This window comes from Gopherus flavomarginatus, chromosome 5 (genome assembly GCF_025201925.1).
Source record: "Gopherus flavomarginatus isolate rGopFla2 chromosome 5, rGopFla2.mat.asm, whole genome shotgun sequence".
NCBI lineage: Eukaryota > Metazoa > Chordata > Testudines > Testudinidae > Gopherus > Gopherus flavomarginatus.
This window is the reverse complement of record NC_066621.1, coordinates 1,725,853-1,743,561: the sequence shown is the minus strand read 5'-3', so window position 1 is coordinate 1,743,561 and position 17,709 is coordinate 1,725,853. Positions and strand designations below refer to the sequence as shown.

The 17,709-nt window shown below is 53.1% G+C and overlaps 1 pseudogene; it reads left to right on the top strand.

Annotated features, from left to right (window-relative positions):
- LOC127051184 (RING finger protein 112-like) overlaps window positions 1-8,763 on the top strand; it is a 147,590-nt pseudogene extending 138,827 nt beyond the window's left edge.
- The last annotated feature ends 8,946 nt before the right edge of the window (window positions 8,764-17,709 follow it).

Genomic DNA, 17,709 nt, shown 5'->3' with positions numbered 1-17,709 from the left:
GCCAGCTGAAGGTGTTGGAGACAAAGGGGAAAGGGGCTGAGGAGAGAGCAGGGGCTGGGAGGGGTTGTTAGTCTGGAGCTGGCTGGGGTCAAGAGTGGAGGGCAGACCTGGGGGTCTGGCTCACTGCCCCCCAGAATGGACCCAGCCGAGGGGTCCGGCTCGCTGTATCTACAAGCTCTGTTTTAGACCCTGTTCCTGTCATAGAATAAACCTCTGTTTTACTGGCTGGCTGAGAGTCACGTCTGACTGCACAGTGGGGGTGCAGAACCCGGTGGCTTCCCCAGGACCCCGCTGGGGTGGACTCGCTGTGGGAAGCGCACGGAGGGGCAGAGGATGCTGAATGCTCCAAGGAGAGACCCAGGAGTTGAAGACGTGTGAGCTTCTTGCCCTGAACAAGTCTGCTCCAAGGGAGAGGAGGCTCCCCAGAGTCCTGACTGGCCTGGTGGGGAGCAGTTCCAGAGCATCGCCCGGTGACTCCGTGACACCTACACACACACACACACACACACATCAGATGTTCTGCAGCTGCTGCATAGTTACCAGTCCTGGACATAGCTTGAGTTCGTGGCTTGATTTGCAGCTTGGGTTCGTAGCTTGTGGCGGCTAACTGGCCAGGAAAGCCGGGCACAAGGACGAGCTGGGTCTCTGTGGGCCTGCACTGATGCCCTTCCATGTTGACAGCAGAATATTACCCTCCAACGTCTCCCATCTCACCCCTCCTTTTTTCAGGCTTTAGTCTGAATCCAGAGTCTATAGGTCTTGCTGTGTCACTGCCTCTGGGTTTGGTGATTGATCAGCCGTCAATTGCAGGCCTGACTTTCAGCCTGGGACCGGGCTTTGATCTTCCTTCTATTGTATCTTTTCTTTTTAGGGTGGACTCTTCTTACTTTGTTAGGACTCTTGTCTGCATCTTCAGCCGCTGGGGTGTGAACTTTATTTCATCAGGACAGGCCGGGGCTGGAGGTTGAGTCCATCATCCATACATACCTCAGTCACACATCTAAACTAAACTAATAAGATTACAGCAGAGTTTGCAAAACTGAAGGTTGGAGGAAGCTTTTACAAAACAGAGTGAGCGTTTTAAAATGGGGTTTGAATTACATTATGGCAAACAGTGAACAGAAGTTACAATATAGACAAGTGCAGTGAACGGCAAACAGTGAACATGCCCACCAGGTCTTGCTCTCTGCAGTGGGAGGATGCAGGGCCGGTGCAACAATTTTGGGGGCCAAAAAGCACCCCCCAATTTTTTTTTAAATGGTTGAGCAGCCGCTGCTGCTGGGACAGAGAGGGAGTCTGAGCTGCCAGCGGCAGCCGGCAGCCCAGGGTGTCCCCTGGGTCAGGGCGCTGCCGTGGCAGCCCGCAGTCCAGGATGACCCCTGGGTCAGGGCGCCTCCACGGCAGCCGGCAGTCCAGGGTGTCCCCTGGGTCAGGGCGCCTCCGCGGCAGCTGGCAGCCCAGGCTGTCCCCTGGGTCAGGGCACCGCCACAGCAGCCGGCGGCCCAGGGTGTCCCCCGGGTCAGGGCGCCGCCTGAGGGGGCGGCAGGCAGCTCCCATGGAGCTGCCGCAGTGGTGCCTGCGGACAGTCGGGTGCTCCGCGGCTCAGGTGGAGCTGCCGCAGTGGTGCCTGCGGATGGTCCAGTGCTCGCGCGGCTCCGGTGGACCCCTCGCAGACACCACTGCGGCAGCTCCACTGGAGCCCCAGGACCAGCACGCGGGGTGGCGAAATTACCATCTGCCGAGGGTGCTCAAAACCTTAGCACCGGTCCTGGGAGGATGAAGTGCCTCAGATGGGGGGAGGAGGGGAATCAGTCCACTTGCTGTTCACCTGCAGGATTCCCCTGCGGTGTAAACACCCCTCAGACTCCAGATTCACACACACACACACACACACATATTCTCTCTGCTCCACAGATGTTTCTGCATGTGGCTGAAGTGGTGGGAGAGGCCTATGGACTGGAGCCCGTTCAGGTGAGACGGCTCCCACCAGCATCCTCTGCCCTGCCTCATGTATCCCCTGCTTCACGGGCAAGAGGTTGAGGCTTCCCCTCCTGACATCCTCCTTCACCCCATCCCAGCATCCCCTCACCCCCAGTGACCCACACTCACACTCCCCTCCTGTCTCCCCTGCAGCACCTAGACTTGCTGGTGCGGGACTGGAGCATCCCTGGGGTCCTTGGAGCCCAGGGTGGGAAGCAGTATCTGGAACACGTCAGACAGGTGAGTGTGGGGTTTGGGGGGTGGGGAATGGGACACAGGGCCTTTCCCCTCCAGTGGGCTGGTAACACCATCCATTGTAAAGGTTGCATTAAAAGACCCCTTTTTATTTGCTTATAATTTTGCCAACCTAACTGTTTGGGCTGAAATTTTCCATATTTCTTCTCTGCAAATCCCTTCTCTGGGAGGTAATCTTGCTCGCTTTCTCCAGCCGTTTCTGAGAATGAGGCTAAAGAAAAACACGTTGTTTGGCGATATTGAAAGAAAATTCTGATATTCATTTTTGAACATCTCTAGTGCCCCCCTACTCCAGAGCAGGGACTTGACATTTGGCAGAAAAGTGGCCCGTGTGTCAGAGATATGCCATGGGCTGTCTCCAAAAAAATTCCCCATATTTAGCCAAGTAACAAGCCCTTGGATAATCTCGTATCTTCCTTGGATAATCTTTGCATGTGCTCAGGAGAGACTGGCTAGAATTTAGCTGTTAAAGTCTCCTTCCAACACCTACCACAAACGAGGTGGGGACCCTCTCTGACTGCCCAGCAGGTCGGGCTGATGTTAACACAGGGTGTTTGTGTGTCAATGTAATGATTCCCCCTGGCTCCGGCAGATGCTGAAGGCAAAGACCCCTTGCAAACACCCCAGGGCCCTGGAAGTGCTGAGCAGAAGCAGCAGCCGCTGTTACCTGATGCCCTTTCCTGGCAAGCGGATCTCAACTGGCAGCAAGGGAACCCTGAGAGGTAACTGAGCCAGGTCGGCAGCTCTGACCCCCTGCCATGTGCAGAGCAATGCAATTGGGTTGCTGCATGTGCCTGCGCAAGAAGATAGAGAGAAGGAGGGTCAGAGGAACCCTGTATCCCCCCACCATCGTCCGTCTGTCTCCCCTTCGCAGACATGGATGAGGATTTCCGGGACAGCCTGAGGGACTATGTCACCGCCCTGGTGGGCTCAGCTGGTCGACACGTCCGGAGGGATTGACATGGGGAGCTGCTCACCGGGAAACAGCTTGCTGCCAAGATAAAGGTGGGGACCAGCCAGCTGTGCTCTCTCCCTGGGCAGTCAATGATTAACCCAATACTCATGCAGGATCACTGTGTGTCTGTTCCCCAGTTGCCCACCCCAGAGGTGGCTGCATCTCAGTGTCAGGTGAGCCAGCCCTATTTTCATAGATTTTCCAAGCCCTGTGGAGTTGTGATGTGATGATTTCTTTTGATTCTTTTGTAGAATTTCTCTGATGTGATGAGGAAACATCATTCCGGTTTCTCCTCTCCCTGTCAGGTACCGTCTCTGTCTTTGACCTGATTGTGAGCTGTCTTCCCTCTCCCATCCATACCAGTAGCAGCAGGTGACGGGAGAAGGGTCTGGATGAAATATCAAGTTCTTGGAATCTGTAGTTCATGTTCCTTACATGCCCCATTCTCCTATGTGGATTGGGCACCCTGGTTGAACAGCACATTTCATAAGCGCAGCCTCAGAGGACAATGGGCAACCATCTCCAAGGGTGCACTAGCATCTTCTAGCTTGGTGAGGAAATCCAGGAATCATGGCCCAATACATCATGGCAGATGTAGTCTGACCAGGGAGTCTGGTGTACAGAGAAGAATGAGGCATCTTAACTACATTTCCCACAATGCAATGGTATCTCCCATCTTGGTGTGTGCACTATGACCCCGGTGCATCATGGTATAGGCATGAGGCAGTGGTGGAGGAAGGTGGCTTTAAAGCCACTTTTGTGGTCCTTGGCTTCAGGGACCCAGGGTCCTAGGACCCCCAGGGGTGGAGGGTCTCAGCCTGAGTCAAGCTGGGAGCCAGGGTTCAAGGCCTGTTGCTTTGCAGTGTAGAAATAGCCCCGCTGACTTGTCCTCTTGGAGGGCACTGAATGTATCCCCCAATTCCACGGGCCACCTTTATTCTCCTCTGGCCAGTCAAATTTTTTGGGCAGTCCAGTTTTCTCAGGCTGCACCACCAACAAAGCGCCGAAGAAGCTGCAGCTGGGGAGGGTGCTAGGAAGTCTGAGGTGTTTGCATTCAGGCCTGCATAATATACTGAAGATGCTGGTGCCCCAGGCTAGGAACCAGGGTTCAACCATTTCTAACCTAGGGTTACAAATGAGTGCAGATGCTCCAGCCCTACAGGGCTGCCAACTCAAGTGCTACTAACTCTGGCCTTACATCACAGGGTAGACACAACCTTGGACTTTATGACAGGATCCCCCAGGCACAACCTGGAACTGGGATATGACTGTGCCCCCTTAACTCTCCAGCCTGGGCTGTCTCTCACAAGGCTTTGCTAGTGACAAGCAGCAAACCCCTCCAGGCTCTGTGATCACTCAGCACAACAGCATATAGAGCCCCACACCCAGCTGGATTGCATGAATGCTCCCTGAGCCACTCATAAATTACACAGAGAAAGGCACTAGCCAAATCCTCCAAGCTCCTGGCCTTGCACCCCAAAACAGTACTGTCTTCCCCTAGTCCAAAGGCGGCACACAAACTGATTTTCAGTGGCACTCACGCTGCCCGGGTCCTGGCCACCAGTCCGGGGGGCTCTGCATTTTAATTGAATTTTAAAGGAAGTTTCTTAAACATTTTAAAAGCATCATTTACTTTATGCAACAATAGTTTAGTTCTATATTATAGACTTATAGAAAGAGACCTTCTAAAAACGTTAAAATGTATTACTGGCAGGCGAAACCTTAAATCAGAGTGAATAAATGAAGACTGGCACAGCACTTCTGAAAGGTTGCCATCCCCTGCCCTGGTCAGAAGCCTGACCAGTGTAAGTTTATTACACAATCTGCTCCTCCCTCGCTGTGGAGAGGACACACACCAACCTTTGCAAACTGAGCTGAGATTTCCTCAGCACTTCAATCAAAACACACTGGTTTAGGTAAAATATAAAACAGGTTTATTAACTGCAGAAAGAGAGATTTCAGTGATTATATGTGGTAGGCACAAAAAGTCAGGGATAGTTACCAAAGAAAATAAAAGATAAGCTCAGACTTTAAATCTCAGTCCTTATTAGACCACCCAGCATTTGGTCAAGCACTTTTTCTCACCGCACAGTAGGTTACAGGTGGGTAATAATCCTTAACCTGCCGGCTTCCCCTCGAAACCTGGGGCCAGTCTCCCCCATTCACCTCTTTGTCCCCCCAGTGATCTTGTTGCTTCCAGCACAGGTGGGGCAGGAGAGAGGCCAAGCCAGGATGCCTCTGTCCCCCATTTTATACTCTCGGTCCGCGTGCCTGAAAAGCACCAGCCCAGACGCCCCGGTGGACTTTGCTGAGTCACAGACTTGAGCGATCCCCCGTCGTGTGATGCTTGCGCAGCTCTTACATAACTGTAAATCCCTTGTTTATATTCCCCCCGCTGACTAATGGTCATTTAACACCTTCCAGGGAGCGGATCCCCTCCTCTGCTGTCGCTGGAGAACTGGCAGTGGACAACTCTCAGACTCACAATATATTTCAGTAACAACCATACAGAAAATCTCATAAATTCATATGCACTAACTATATATATAAGATATCTTTTGATAAGATATCTGACGTGTGTGATAAACTCAGGACAGACTGCTGCAAGGGCAGGGTAGAAAACCATCCCAGAAGGGTAAAAGGCCCTCCTCCCTATCAACTGAGGACGGGTGACTGCAGGTTCAGCTGAGAAGGGGTTACCAGAGATCAGTAGGATCAGCTGAGAGGGAGTTATCTGAGGGCAACTAGGATCAGTTGATTCCAACTAAGGGCTACAGTGAGACCTTTTTAAACCCACCCCTGTTAGAGGCCTGGGAAGTCAAGCTGCCAGTAGGTGAGGATCAGGAAGACTTTGTATAAAATGTCACAACCATATATGAATAATGAATATGAATATGGGGGTTACAGGCTGCTACTTTGAGATACAGAGTGCTACAGACACTCCTGAGCATCAGCCCCAAATTGGCAGTGACAGGTACTACCCATGCAATCCTCTAGAGGAGAAATTGGGAGGGGAAGATTCCCCCATGAGGGGAATAGTGGACCAACAGCTAAATATGAGTCAATAGTGTAACACTGCTGCAAAAAAAAGCAAACATTCTTCTGGGATGTATCAGCAGGAGTGTTGTAAGCAAGACACGAGAAGTGATTCTTCCACTCTGCTCCGCACTGATTAGGCCTCAACTGGAGTATTGTGTGCAGCTCTGGGCACCACATTTCAGGAAGGATGTGGACAAATTCAAGAAATTCCAAAGAGCAACAAAAATGATTAAAAGTCTAGAAAACATGACCTATGGGAGAAAATTGAAAGAAGTGGGTTTGTTTAATTTGGAAAAGAGAAAACTGAGAGGGGACACATAACTGTTTTCAAGTATGTAAAAGGGTCTTACAAGGAGGAGGGAGAAAAATTGTTCTTCTTAACCTCTGAGGACAGGACAAGAAGCAATGGGCTTAAACTGCAGCAAGGGTGGTTTAGGTTGGACATTAGGAAAAACTTCCTAACTGTCCATATGGTTAAGCACTGGAATAAATTGCCCAGGGAGGTTGTGGAATCTCCAGCACTGGGGATTTTTAAGAGCAGGTTGGACAAACACCTGTCAGGGTTGGTCTAGATGGTGCTTGGTCCTGCCATGAGTGCAGGGGACTGGACTTGATGACCTCTCGAGGTCCCTTCCAGTCCTGTGATTCTATGAATACACTGGCCTAGCTCTTCCGGAATAACTACATCCCAATAATCTCTCCAGAATAGGCCCACAGCAGAGACTGTTTTGGAGTCATTGCACCTTCACAATAAGATTTAACCCAGATATTGTCCCCCCAAGATGTATCTCCCAAAGGTCAATGCAAGCCCCCAAATACGGCCAGACTTCTAAGAGCAGGTGTCACTGACATGCTGTCCGGCATCAGCCTCAGGCCGAGCTCACCTGGGGCAGGGTTTCCAGAATCCTTGGCTAGAGGAAAGTGCACAAGTGCACTGGGTCAGGGAATGGAGCCGACGCTGGGCTGCCGTGAGGGTCGGACTTGAGACCAGCAGCACTGGGACCCCCAAACATCTGCCCCACTGGCTAGCGGTGTCGCTTTGTTACATGAGGCTGCTGTGGGGGAAGCTGCAGCCGCTAGGTGGAGATGGAGCCAAATAAACAGCCGCTCACCCCAGCCTTGTCCTCCCCATGCAGATGGCCATCGCCTTCCACAACCAGAGAGTCCTGGACAGAGCCCACGCAGACCATGATGACTTTCTGAGGGAGAAGGTGAGGGACAGGGGCTGTGGCCCCATCCAGGGAAACCCCCTGGAACCATCCAAGCCAGCCCCACGGGCTATGGATCTGGGGAAAGAGATAGGACCTCATATCAGCTTGTGAGGTGGCTGCAGAGATGGGAGACCCCAACCCCAGCACAACGGGGAAGTTGCTGTGCTGTAGCCAGAGGGGCCATTGGTGAGCCCGGGTTGCAAACCCGCCATTCTAACAGCCTTGGGCGCTTCCTGCCGTCCCTCACCTCTCCCGTTCAACGCAGGACGGCCTGTCCCAGCACATGGTCGACTGTCTGAAGGTGGATCCGGGCGCAATGGCAGATCAGTTGGCGGAGCAGCGCAGGTCACTGCTGGGGCGGTGCCGGGAGGAGATGAAGGAGCCAGAGGAGACCCTGCTGATGGCACTAGAGGTGGAGCTGACTCATGATGCCGAGTCTTTCCTGGAGACCTACAGAAGGTGCTATCAGAGTCACACCATCAATAAGAGTGTCATGGACAGAGCCCGCCATGACCATGCTGCATTTCTGAGAGAGAAGGTGAGTGACAGGGGCTATGGCCCCATCCAGGGGAACCCCTGGGAACAGTCCCAGCCAGCCCCACAGGATTCAGGGTTCTGGGTAGGAAATGGGAGTTCATATCTCCAGCTCCCAGGGTGGCTGCTGAGATGGATGAGTCCCTCCCAGCCAGTCAGGGGTCTGTCTCTGCCCAGCGCAGCAGGGGCCCTGATCTCAGTCAGGAGGTCTTGACAGCGCTTGCCCCATCTAACCCTCTTGGCCACCTCCTCTCCCGGCGAGTGCAGGACGGCCATTCCCGGAATCCAATCACCTGCCTGAAGGTGCGGCTGAGCAAGATGACAGAGCTGTTCATGGAGCAGCGCAGGCATTTGCTGCGGCGGTGCCGGACGGACATGCAGAAGCCGGCGCTGGAGAAAGAGGCCCTGCTGACGGAGCTGGAGGATTTGCTGACACAGGAGGCTGAGACCTTCCTGAAGACCTACGGGAAGCGCTTCAAGAAATTCACCATTGTGGCGGGCGTAGGGGCGGGTGCGCTGGTTCTGGGACCGGTGGGCGGAGCTGCCGGCGCCGGGATCGCTGGTGCTGTCATCGCTGCTGAGGCGGCTGGGGCGCTCACCGCGGCTGAGGTGATGGCCATTGGGGCTGGGGCAGGTGCCGCAGCTGGGATCGTTGTGGGTGGGGGCGTGGGTGGGGGCGTGAGTGGGAACATCACCCAGAAGGATAGGCAGAGGGCTGAGGCTGCTGGTGGTGGGAGGGAGGAACGGGACGGAACTGAGGATCTGTCTGACAAAACCCCCCTGATCTGATTTGTGCCTCCCACCCTCTGAATCTGGGGCTGACGAATGGGGTGATGGGGCTGCAGCAGAGTCCAGACACGTCCCCCAGAAGCCACCCCAGAGCAGGGAGCCATCACCCCCAGATTCTAAGAAGGGACATTTAGATTCTCTCATCTGACCTGCTGTGCCAGCCAGGCTGGAGAACGCCGCCCACTTCCCCCTGCGTTGGGCCCAGTATCTGGCGCTGGACTGAATCATCTCCCGGAAAGGCGGCCAGTCTGGCTTGGAAGCCAGAAGAGACAGAGACCCCACTGCTTTCCCACTGGTGAATCAGTCGCACTGTGAAAAATCCGGTGCCTCGTTTCTGATGGGAGTTTGTCTGGCTTTAACTTCCAGCCCTCGGTTCTCGCTCTGCCTTCCTGCGACGTTGCAGGGCCGCTCCGGCTGCAATGTGAAATGCTTGGAAACGCCCGGCCGATGGTCCTGTCCCGAGATCACCTGCTGGGGGCAGCACCGGCGCTAGGGGTTTGAGTGCCCTAGGCGGACGGCAATTTCGCCGCCCCACGCGCTGGTCCCGTGGCTCTGGTGGAGCTGCCGCAGTGGTGCCTGCGGGGGGTCCACCAGACACGCACGAGCAGCCGACCGTCCACCCGCAGGCACCACTGTGGCAGCTCCACCGGAGCCACCTGCCGCCCCCTCCGCCAAAACGGCGCCCACCATTTATTCTGGCGCCCTAGGTGATTGCCTAGGCTGCCTAAATGGTAGCGCCGGCCCTGGCTGGGGGTGACAACGGGCACCTGGCTGAGTTCCTACAACGGCAGTCGTGTGGTCCAGTCGTGGGGGATAGATCTCCAGCCGCCCCATCTGAGCGGGAAGGTGGGTTTTGGGGACAGGGCACAGGAAGATGTGGGTTTTCTGCTCTACCTGGGAATTCCTCTGAGACCTTGGCCAAGTCCCTTACTTTCTCCGTGCCTCAGTTTCCCATCTGTCTAATGAGGGTAATAATGCATTGGAAGATGGTGAAGGGTTTTGAGCTCTACTGAGAGAAAGCACTACACAAGAAACAGGCATCATTATTTATTCTGCGGCGTCAGAACCAGGAAGGGAATTCGGGGTAAACGCTCTGCAGCGTCGGAGCCAGGAAGCGGGACATGGGGTAAACGCTCTGCTTCGTTGGAGCCGGGAAGGGAATTCGGGGTAAACTCTGTGTGGCGTTGGAGCCGGGAAGGGAATTCGGGCTAAACGCTCTGCGGCGTCAGAGCCAGGAAGGGCATGTGGGGTAAACGCTCTGTGGTGTCAGAGCCAGGAAGCGGGACACAGGGTAAACGCTCTGCGGCGTCGGAGCCGGGAAGCGGGACACGGGGTAAACGCTCTGCTTCATCGGAGCCAGGAAGCGGGACATGGGGTAAACGCTCTGCAGCGTCGGAGCCAGGAAGCGGGACACGGGGTAAACGCTCTGCGGCGTCGGAGCCGGGAAGCGGGACACGGGGTAAACGCTCTGCTTCGTCGGAGCCGGGAAGCGGGACACGGGGTAAACGCTCTGCGGCGTCGGAGCCGGGAAGCGGGACATGGGGTAAACGCTCTGCTTCGTCGGAGCCGGGAAGCGGGACACGGGGTAAACGCTCTGCTTCGTCGGAGCCAGGAAGCGGGACACGGGGTAAACGCTCTGCTTCGTCGGAGCCAGGAAGCGGGACACGGGGTAAACGCTCTGCGGCGTCGGAGCCGGGAAGCGGGACACGGGGTAAACGCTCTGCTTCGTCGGAACCGGGAAGCAGGACACGGGGTAAACGCTCTGCTTCATCGGAGCCGGGAAGACTCTGTGGGTGTACAGATATAAGCCCAACTGGTGTGAAGGGCTTCAGAATATGCTTGCTTGGAAACTAACCCCAATAAACATGGCATTATGTGTACTTCAGACTTCTGGTCTTTTGCTGCTTGCTGTCTGCCTGACAAGAACCAGGGAAGTGGGAGGGTGAAGGGGAAACCCTCTAACAATGGGTACTTTTGGACTGGGATCTAGTCAGGGCCGGCTTTAGGCCAATTCAACCAATTCCCTTGAATCGGGCCCCGCGCCTAAGAGGGCCCCGTGCCAAGCCCCGCTGGTGCAATGTACTGGGGTGGCCCAGCTTCCCCAGGGGGCAATTTAAAGGGCCAGGGGCTCCCAGCAGGGACTGGAGCCCCGGGCCCTTTAAATTGCCACCAGAGTATCCCTGCTGGAGCCCTGGGGTAGCGCTGCGGGGCTATTTAAAAAGTCTGGGGATCCCGTCGCTTCTACCGCCCCAGCCCTTTAAATAGCCGCTGGAGCCCCGCCGCTACCCCAGGGCTCCCGTGGCTATTTAAAGGGCCGGGGTGGTGGAAGCAGGGGAGCCCCAGGCCCTTTAAATAGCCCCCAAGCCCTGGGCTGCTGTTGTTATCCCAGTGGGGGAGGGAGGAAGAGGGGGCACTTACCCTACAGGGTGGGCTGTACCCCCTGTACCTGCACCCCCTGCCCACAGCCAGCCCCTGCTGCACCCCCTGCCCTGCATCAGCCCCTCACCCCCTGCCCTGCCTGCAGCCAGCCCATCTCCAGCCAGCCCCGCACCGCCTGCCCTGCCTGCACCAGCCCATCTCCAGCCAACCCCTGCCGCACCCTCCTGCCTGAAGCCAGCCAATCCCGCACTTCTCTGTCTCCAGCCCTGCCAACCCCTGCCACACCCGCTGCAGCCCTGCCTGAAGCCAGACTGCCCACCCCACCCCACATCCCCCGTCTCCAGCCAGCCCAGCACCCCTTGCCCTGCCTGCAGCCAGACCCTGCCTCCTGTCAGCCCCTGCCCTGCCTCCAACCAGCCTCATGTCCTCTGGTGCCCTGCAGTTCCCAGGGCAGTAACCCTGCACACCTGCTTCAATGAGGGGGGCAGGGAGCAGCTGGGACCCACACATGTGCACACCCTAGAGTGACCAGACAGCAAGTGTGAAAAATTGGAACAGGGGGTGGGCGGTAATAGAATCCTATATAAGAAAAAGACCCAGAAATTGGGACTGTCCCTATAAAATCGGGACATCTGGTCACCCTAGCACACCCCCAGGGAGTGGCGGGGACCCACACATGTGAAACGGAGCTCTGTTCTAGTTCAGGCCTATCTTTGTAAAAAAGAACTTTAGGTAGGGTTAACATACATCTGTATTTTCCTGGATGTGTCCAACTTTTTGGTTCTTAAATCGCCATCTGGGAGGAATTTTTAAAAATATGGACATATGGTAACCCTATTGGTACAAAAAATACATACTGTGGCACATCCCTTAAATCAGAACTTTTTATAGGGAACTGGTTGCTAAGAAATGAAAGGCTTTTTTAAACATTTTTGTTTTTTTAGTCATCCCTGCCGGGGCCCGCCGAAAATGTTCTAATTGAACCCCCCCCACTTCCTAAAGCCGGCCCTGGATCTAGTCACCCCTTAACCTGCTGTGTGAGTCCTATCTTCCTAAGAACACCTTGGAAACCTCAAATCCAGGGCTGCAGGTTTTCAGAGGCTGGACCTCTCAGTATGTAGCAAGAGAGAATAGAAGTCACGTGAGACTATGGTCTGCAAAGTGTTCAATGGGAGAGGTTAGGGTTGTTCTGCTGGAAGGTGGCCAGGCAACGGGTCGTGGGTGCAGGACGGTCTCAGAGCAATGGTGGCATTTAACCATTCTCCTTTGTGCCCAACAGGAGAAAAGATATTTGGGGTACGGTGTCAGGGTGTCAATGTATACATGAACGTGTGCGTGTGTCGGAGCACCTGTACATGACTGCCGTGGGGAGTGCTAAAGACTAATCTCCCAGATTTAAATAACTGTGAAGTTCTGACTCATTGAACCTTGAGCAGTGAGGTTCTAGTTTTGGGACAAGTCTCCACAGAAACCATGAGCTCTAATTCGGTTAGGGGAAGATGCAACTTCTGGTTAACGGGAGGGCTTTAAACTGCTCCTGGGGGGAATTCTGCGCCAAAAAAATTAAAAATCCTGCACAGTTCTGCAAATTTTATTTGTCAAAATAACGCTATATAATCACACTGGTTTCAATTATTTTGGAAATTTATTTCAAAATATCTGTTGGCAAGTATTTCTGTACCAGTATACATACACACACACAAATCCCCCCAGGAGTAGAAAGTTAAAGAAACCCTGACAACTCAGTTCCTGCTTCCCTGCCCCCTCCCTCCCCCCACCAGCCCAGCTGTGGGTCCCTCCCCAGTCTAGACACTCAGACCCCCTCCCCCGCACAGAGGCCAGCCACTGCCCCCCGGACCAGACGCTCACAGCCCCTCCCCTGCCCAGAGCCCAGCCACTGCCCACTCTGGACCAGACACGCACAGACCCTATCCTGCCCAGAGCCCAGGGATCCAGAGGGAGAAACAGCCCAATGGTAGGTCCAGGGCGGGCACAGAGTTTCCTGGTACCCATAGGTGCTGGAACTAGGGGTGCTGGGGGTGCTGCCACACCCCCTGGCTTGAAGTGGTTTCCATCATATGCAGGGCTTACGATTTGGTTCAATGGCTCTCAGCTCCCCCACTACACAAACTGTTCCAGCACCCCTGTGTGTACCTTCGCCTCCTTCCTTCAGGGGGTGCTGGGAACGGCAGCGGTGGGACCCTTCCAATTCCTTCCCCCTCCCCCTGGCGTTGTCTTCTCTGTGCGAGCTGGGCTCTTCTGGTCCAGCACCTCCCAGTGGTGGCCAACATCTCTGCAGCCCATTTTAGGGGGAGGTGGAGAAATTCTGTGTACACAACCTTAATTTTTGCAAAATTCTGTAGTGTGTAGTGGCCCAGACTTCCTCCAGGAGTAGCTTTCTGAACATCTTTATTCCTGTGTTTGGGGGAAAAAGACAGAAGGGGAAACAGTTTAGCCACTATACAGAAATGTACAACAGGGCCATCTGAACAGGAATTTCATTTGACTCCTCAGGGCATGAGGTAAAAGATAATTTGGCTTCAATCCTAAACGATCCAGCCTGCGGAGCTGATTAAGTCCTAAATGAAGTTTATAACAAAAGGGACGACCTCCTCTTTAGATTTCCTCTTTTCCGATGTCAGGATTGAGTCTCGCTGAAACATGCCCAGTTCTTTCAACCGTACTGCATAGGCCCCGTCTTCTAAACCTCTGATCATCTTTGTCACTCTCCTCTGGACTCTCTCCAATTTGTCCATCTGTCTTAAAATGTGATGATCAAAACAAGAAATAGGATGTCAGCTGAGGTATCCCTTTAAAAGTCTTGATCTGTTGAACATTAACACCCTGTTGGATTGTGTGAGCGTCACTGGATGGGAAGTTATGAAGTTTTGCTCCCTGTGTGTGACTGAAATATGTTGTGAGGTTGGGCACACCCACAACCAGCCTTTCCGGTGCAACAGTGGAGCAGCCAGACACGCTGGTGGCCCATTAAAGGAACCCACACTCCCAAGGACTGTCCCAGGAGCCATGTACAATGGAGACCTCTCCGAGAGAGCACACAGACAATGGAGGCTGCTTGACTCACATCGTAGCAAAGGCTCTTTCCAGCGAGCTGGAAGAAGCTATAAAAGAAGGAAAGTGACATCATCACTTGACCTCACTCTCCACCCACAGCCCCAACTCAACACGTGGAAACACATCTGGAGAACAAAGACTGAACAGGGGAGGTGGCCCAGGCTGGACAGGAGAATCCCAGCCTGTGTAGTAAGGAACTATCCCATCAGAGTGAGACACGGCTTCATTCAAATCCTGCCTAGTTTATAGAACTCAGATTGCGATTTTACCTTTATTTCTTAGGAAACCAGCTCTCTCCATCCCCCTGATCATCCCAGCAGCCCCTCTCTGCACCTGGCCCGGCACAGAGCCCTCTTGCTGCAACATAGAGTCACAGATCCCCAGGCCACAATGGACCCTTGTGAGCACCTAGCCTGAGTTCCTGTATAACCCGGGCCAGAGAACAGCCCAGAACTAATTCCTGGTTCAACTAGAGCAGATCAGTGAGATAAACAGCAGTTGGTGATGGAGAATCCCGCGCGCCCCTTGGTGAGCCGGGCAAATGGGCTGTGACTCTCAATGTTAAACGTTGACACATTATTTCCAGTCAGAATTTGTCTAGCTTCAACTTCCAGCCAATGGGTTGCGTCAGAACAAAGAGATGGACGAGGCCTCCAAGATCTAATTTCTATGCCCCTTGTAGGTACTTTCAGATGGGCTCCAGGCTCCCCTGAACCTCCTCGTCGTTAAGCTGAATAGACAGGTGCCAGATCTGGACACAGGATGGCAGACGAGGTCTTCCCAGTAGTCGCATGATACACAGAACAGAATGCTGTGCAACAGCACTCTGAGACCCTTCCAAGCCATTCCCAGAAAGAAGGTTTCACTTCTTTATACGGAAGCTCCATTAGAGGAAATAGCTTTGCTTTCACTGGATACAGACTCTCGGCCGGCTGGGTGTCCCTTGTGTTCCTCTTAGGAGAACATGGTGCTGCCCTCTCTCTACAAATGCCTCAGTCACCTCGTCAGCACAAAGATGGTAACATGACAATTTCCATTTCCTTTCAAAATCATTCCGTTTCTCTCCGTTCCCCCCCTTTTTAAATTAATCTCATCCACCTCACACACAAACACTCTTTGAGTATGAAAGAAAAGGAACATAATTTTGTAAAAATGAATTTTGTTTCTTATTAGGTTTTATTTTTGTCAAGAAAACCATTTTTTTGGGACCAAAACAAAAATTTTCAGTTTGGTCCAAAAGCCCTTTGTTGTCCAAAAAAAATTTTGACAAAAAGTTCTCAACCCGCCCTCCTTAAATTATTTCTTGACATTTAAGAGAGCATTTGGCTGGCAAAGTACAAACCTATTATGCCCTTAAGTCATCCTCAGACTTCACAGCCTCAAAATGTAAGTAGTTAAACAGAGTATATCCCATACAGCACTGGAGCAGAAGGGAATTACGTGCAGAAAACAAGCCATCGGTACCTGCCTATGAGATAGATGTGATTTTCCAACCCATCCTCTAGATCTCGATGGAGCTTTAGTTCTGCTGGGTTCCTCTACACTTGAGCTGATGCTGGGAGCAGCTGTACGGGTCTTACTAGATTTCAGCAGAAGTTTCCTTCAAGGGTCTCAGGATGCATCTTTGATGGCAAGTCAGGTGACAAACTTTCATATTTAATAACACGTGGCCAATCAAGTTGAACCACTTCTCACTGTAGCTATCATCCTTTTTACAGTGCAAGAGAAATACAGGCTGACTTGTGTAGTTTCATTCTTTGCAACAGGATACAATCAACTCCCGATTATCCAAATACCTGGAGGGGACATGGATTGTATTCAGAAGATTGGAATTTTGGATAATCCAGAGGGCAGGAGCCATTCAGTAACCAGGTGACCACCCACACATCTGGAGGGGGTTATCATCCTCCTCCTATTCCTAGCCGGGGGTCTCTGCTCTATTATCTGGACCTCCACATTGTCCAAATCCCTTCCTGGTCCCCTAGCATGAGGTACATGAGATCATGCTGCAGAGGACAAGTGTTTCATGCTGGGGGACAAGGAAGGGACTCGGATAATGCAGAGTTTGAATAACAGGGTTTCAGAAAAACAGAATTACACCTTATATCTACAGTTCTGGGGGTTAACGCCAGGATCAATCATGGGTTACGGATGTTCCTAGATTCTTCCTTTCAGCACTTTGCAACTGGGAGAAGGTTGGCTAATTGCCATGATTTGTAATCTCAGGTTCTCTACACAAACGTCTTGGGGCTTTCTGTTGCGAGTTGTGCCCAAGAAACACCAGACTGACATTTCTAGTTGTTATTTTCCCTCTTTACACAGGGGTCCATTTTGGAACTTTCTGACCTTTCAGGCTTTTAAAGTCAGTGAATATCAGTGGAGGAGCCAGACACGCTGGTGGCCCATTAAAGGAACCCACACTCCCAAGGACTGTCCCAGGAGCCGTGTACAATGGAGACCTCTCCGAGAGAGCACACAGACAATGGAGGCTGCTTGACTCACATCGTAGCAAAGGCTCTTTCCAGCCAGCTGGAAGAAGCTATAAAACAGGGAAAGTGACATCATCACTTAGCCTCACTCTCCCCCCTCCCCATCCCCAACTCAGCACCTGGAGAACAAAGACTGAACGGGGGAGGTGGCCCAGGCTGGACAGGAGAATCCCAGCCTGTGTAGTAAGGAACTAGCCCATCCGGGTGACACACGGCTTCATTCAAATCCTGGCTAGTTTATAGAACTCTGCTCAGAATTTTACTTTTATTTCAATTACTTTTAAACCAATTTTGTTCTGGGCGCTTATTACTTATAATCACTTCATACCTGTCTGTCGGTAGTTGATAAACTGGTTCTATGTTTTACCTAAAGCAGGGGGCTTTGCTTGAAGTGCTTGGGAGATCTGCTCAGGAACAAGAGCTGGTGCCTGTCCTTGCCGCACTGAGGGAGGGGTGGACTGGGTTATAAACTTACAATGGTCAGGGCAAGATGGTTCAGCCCCGGGGTTGTAGGCTGGGGAACTGGGGGAAATTGGCTGGATTCTCTTTATTGTTAGTTCATGAGTGAACTGGGAGAAGCATCCATGTAACGCAGCAGGGTCAGCCCTTGCCTGTGGAAGTGCAGTACGGGACAGAGGTTTGTGTTTTAGCAAGAGCAGCACAGAGTGAGAGAAAGCCCAGGTTGGAGGGACTCAGTGGTACCCCATTGCCAGGTTCCATTTGCGGGATCCTATCACACCACTTGCTCTGCAAACCCCTCTGTATCCCCCTGCAGGCTGCCAGTTTACACACCTGATTCCATTACACTCCAGTGCCCAGTCACCTGCCCTCGGCACCCCCCAAAGCGCCCAACTGCTGCCTCCGTGGAAACAGAGCTCCCCTGCTCCACTTCATTCCCATGCTCTCCTGCAGACCTCGCCCTTAGGCAGGTTGGGTAAGGACCTGGGGACTAGAACCCAGGTCTGCAGAGCCACCAGGGGCCAGGCGGAGGCACAGCCAGGGA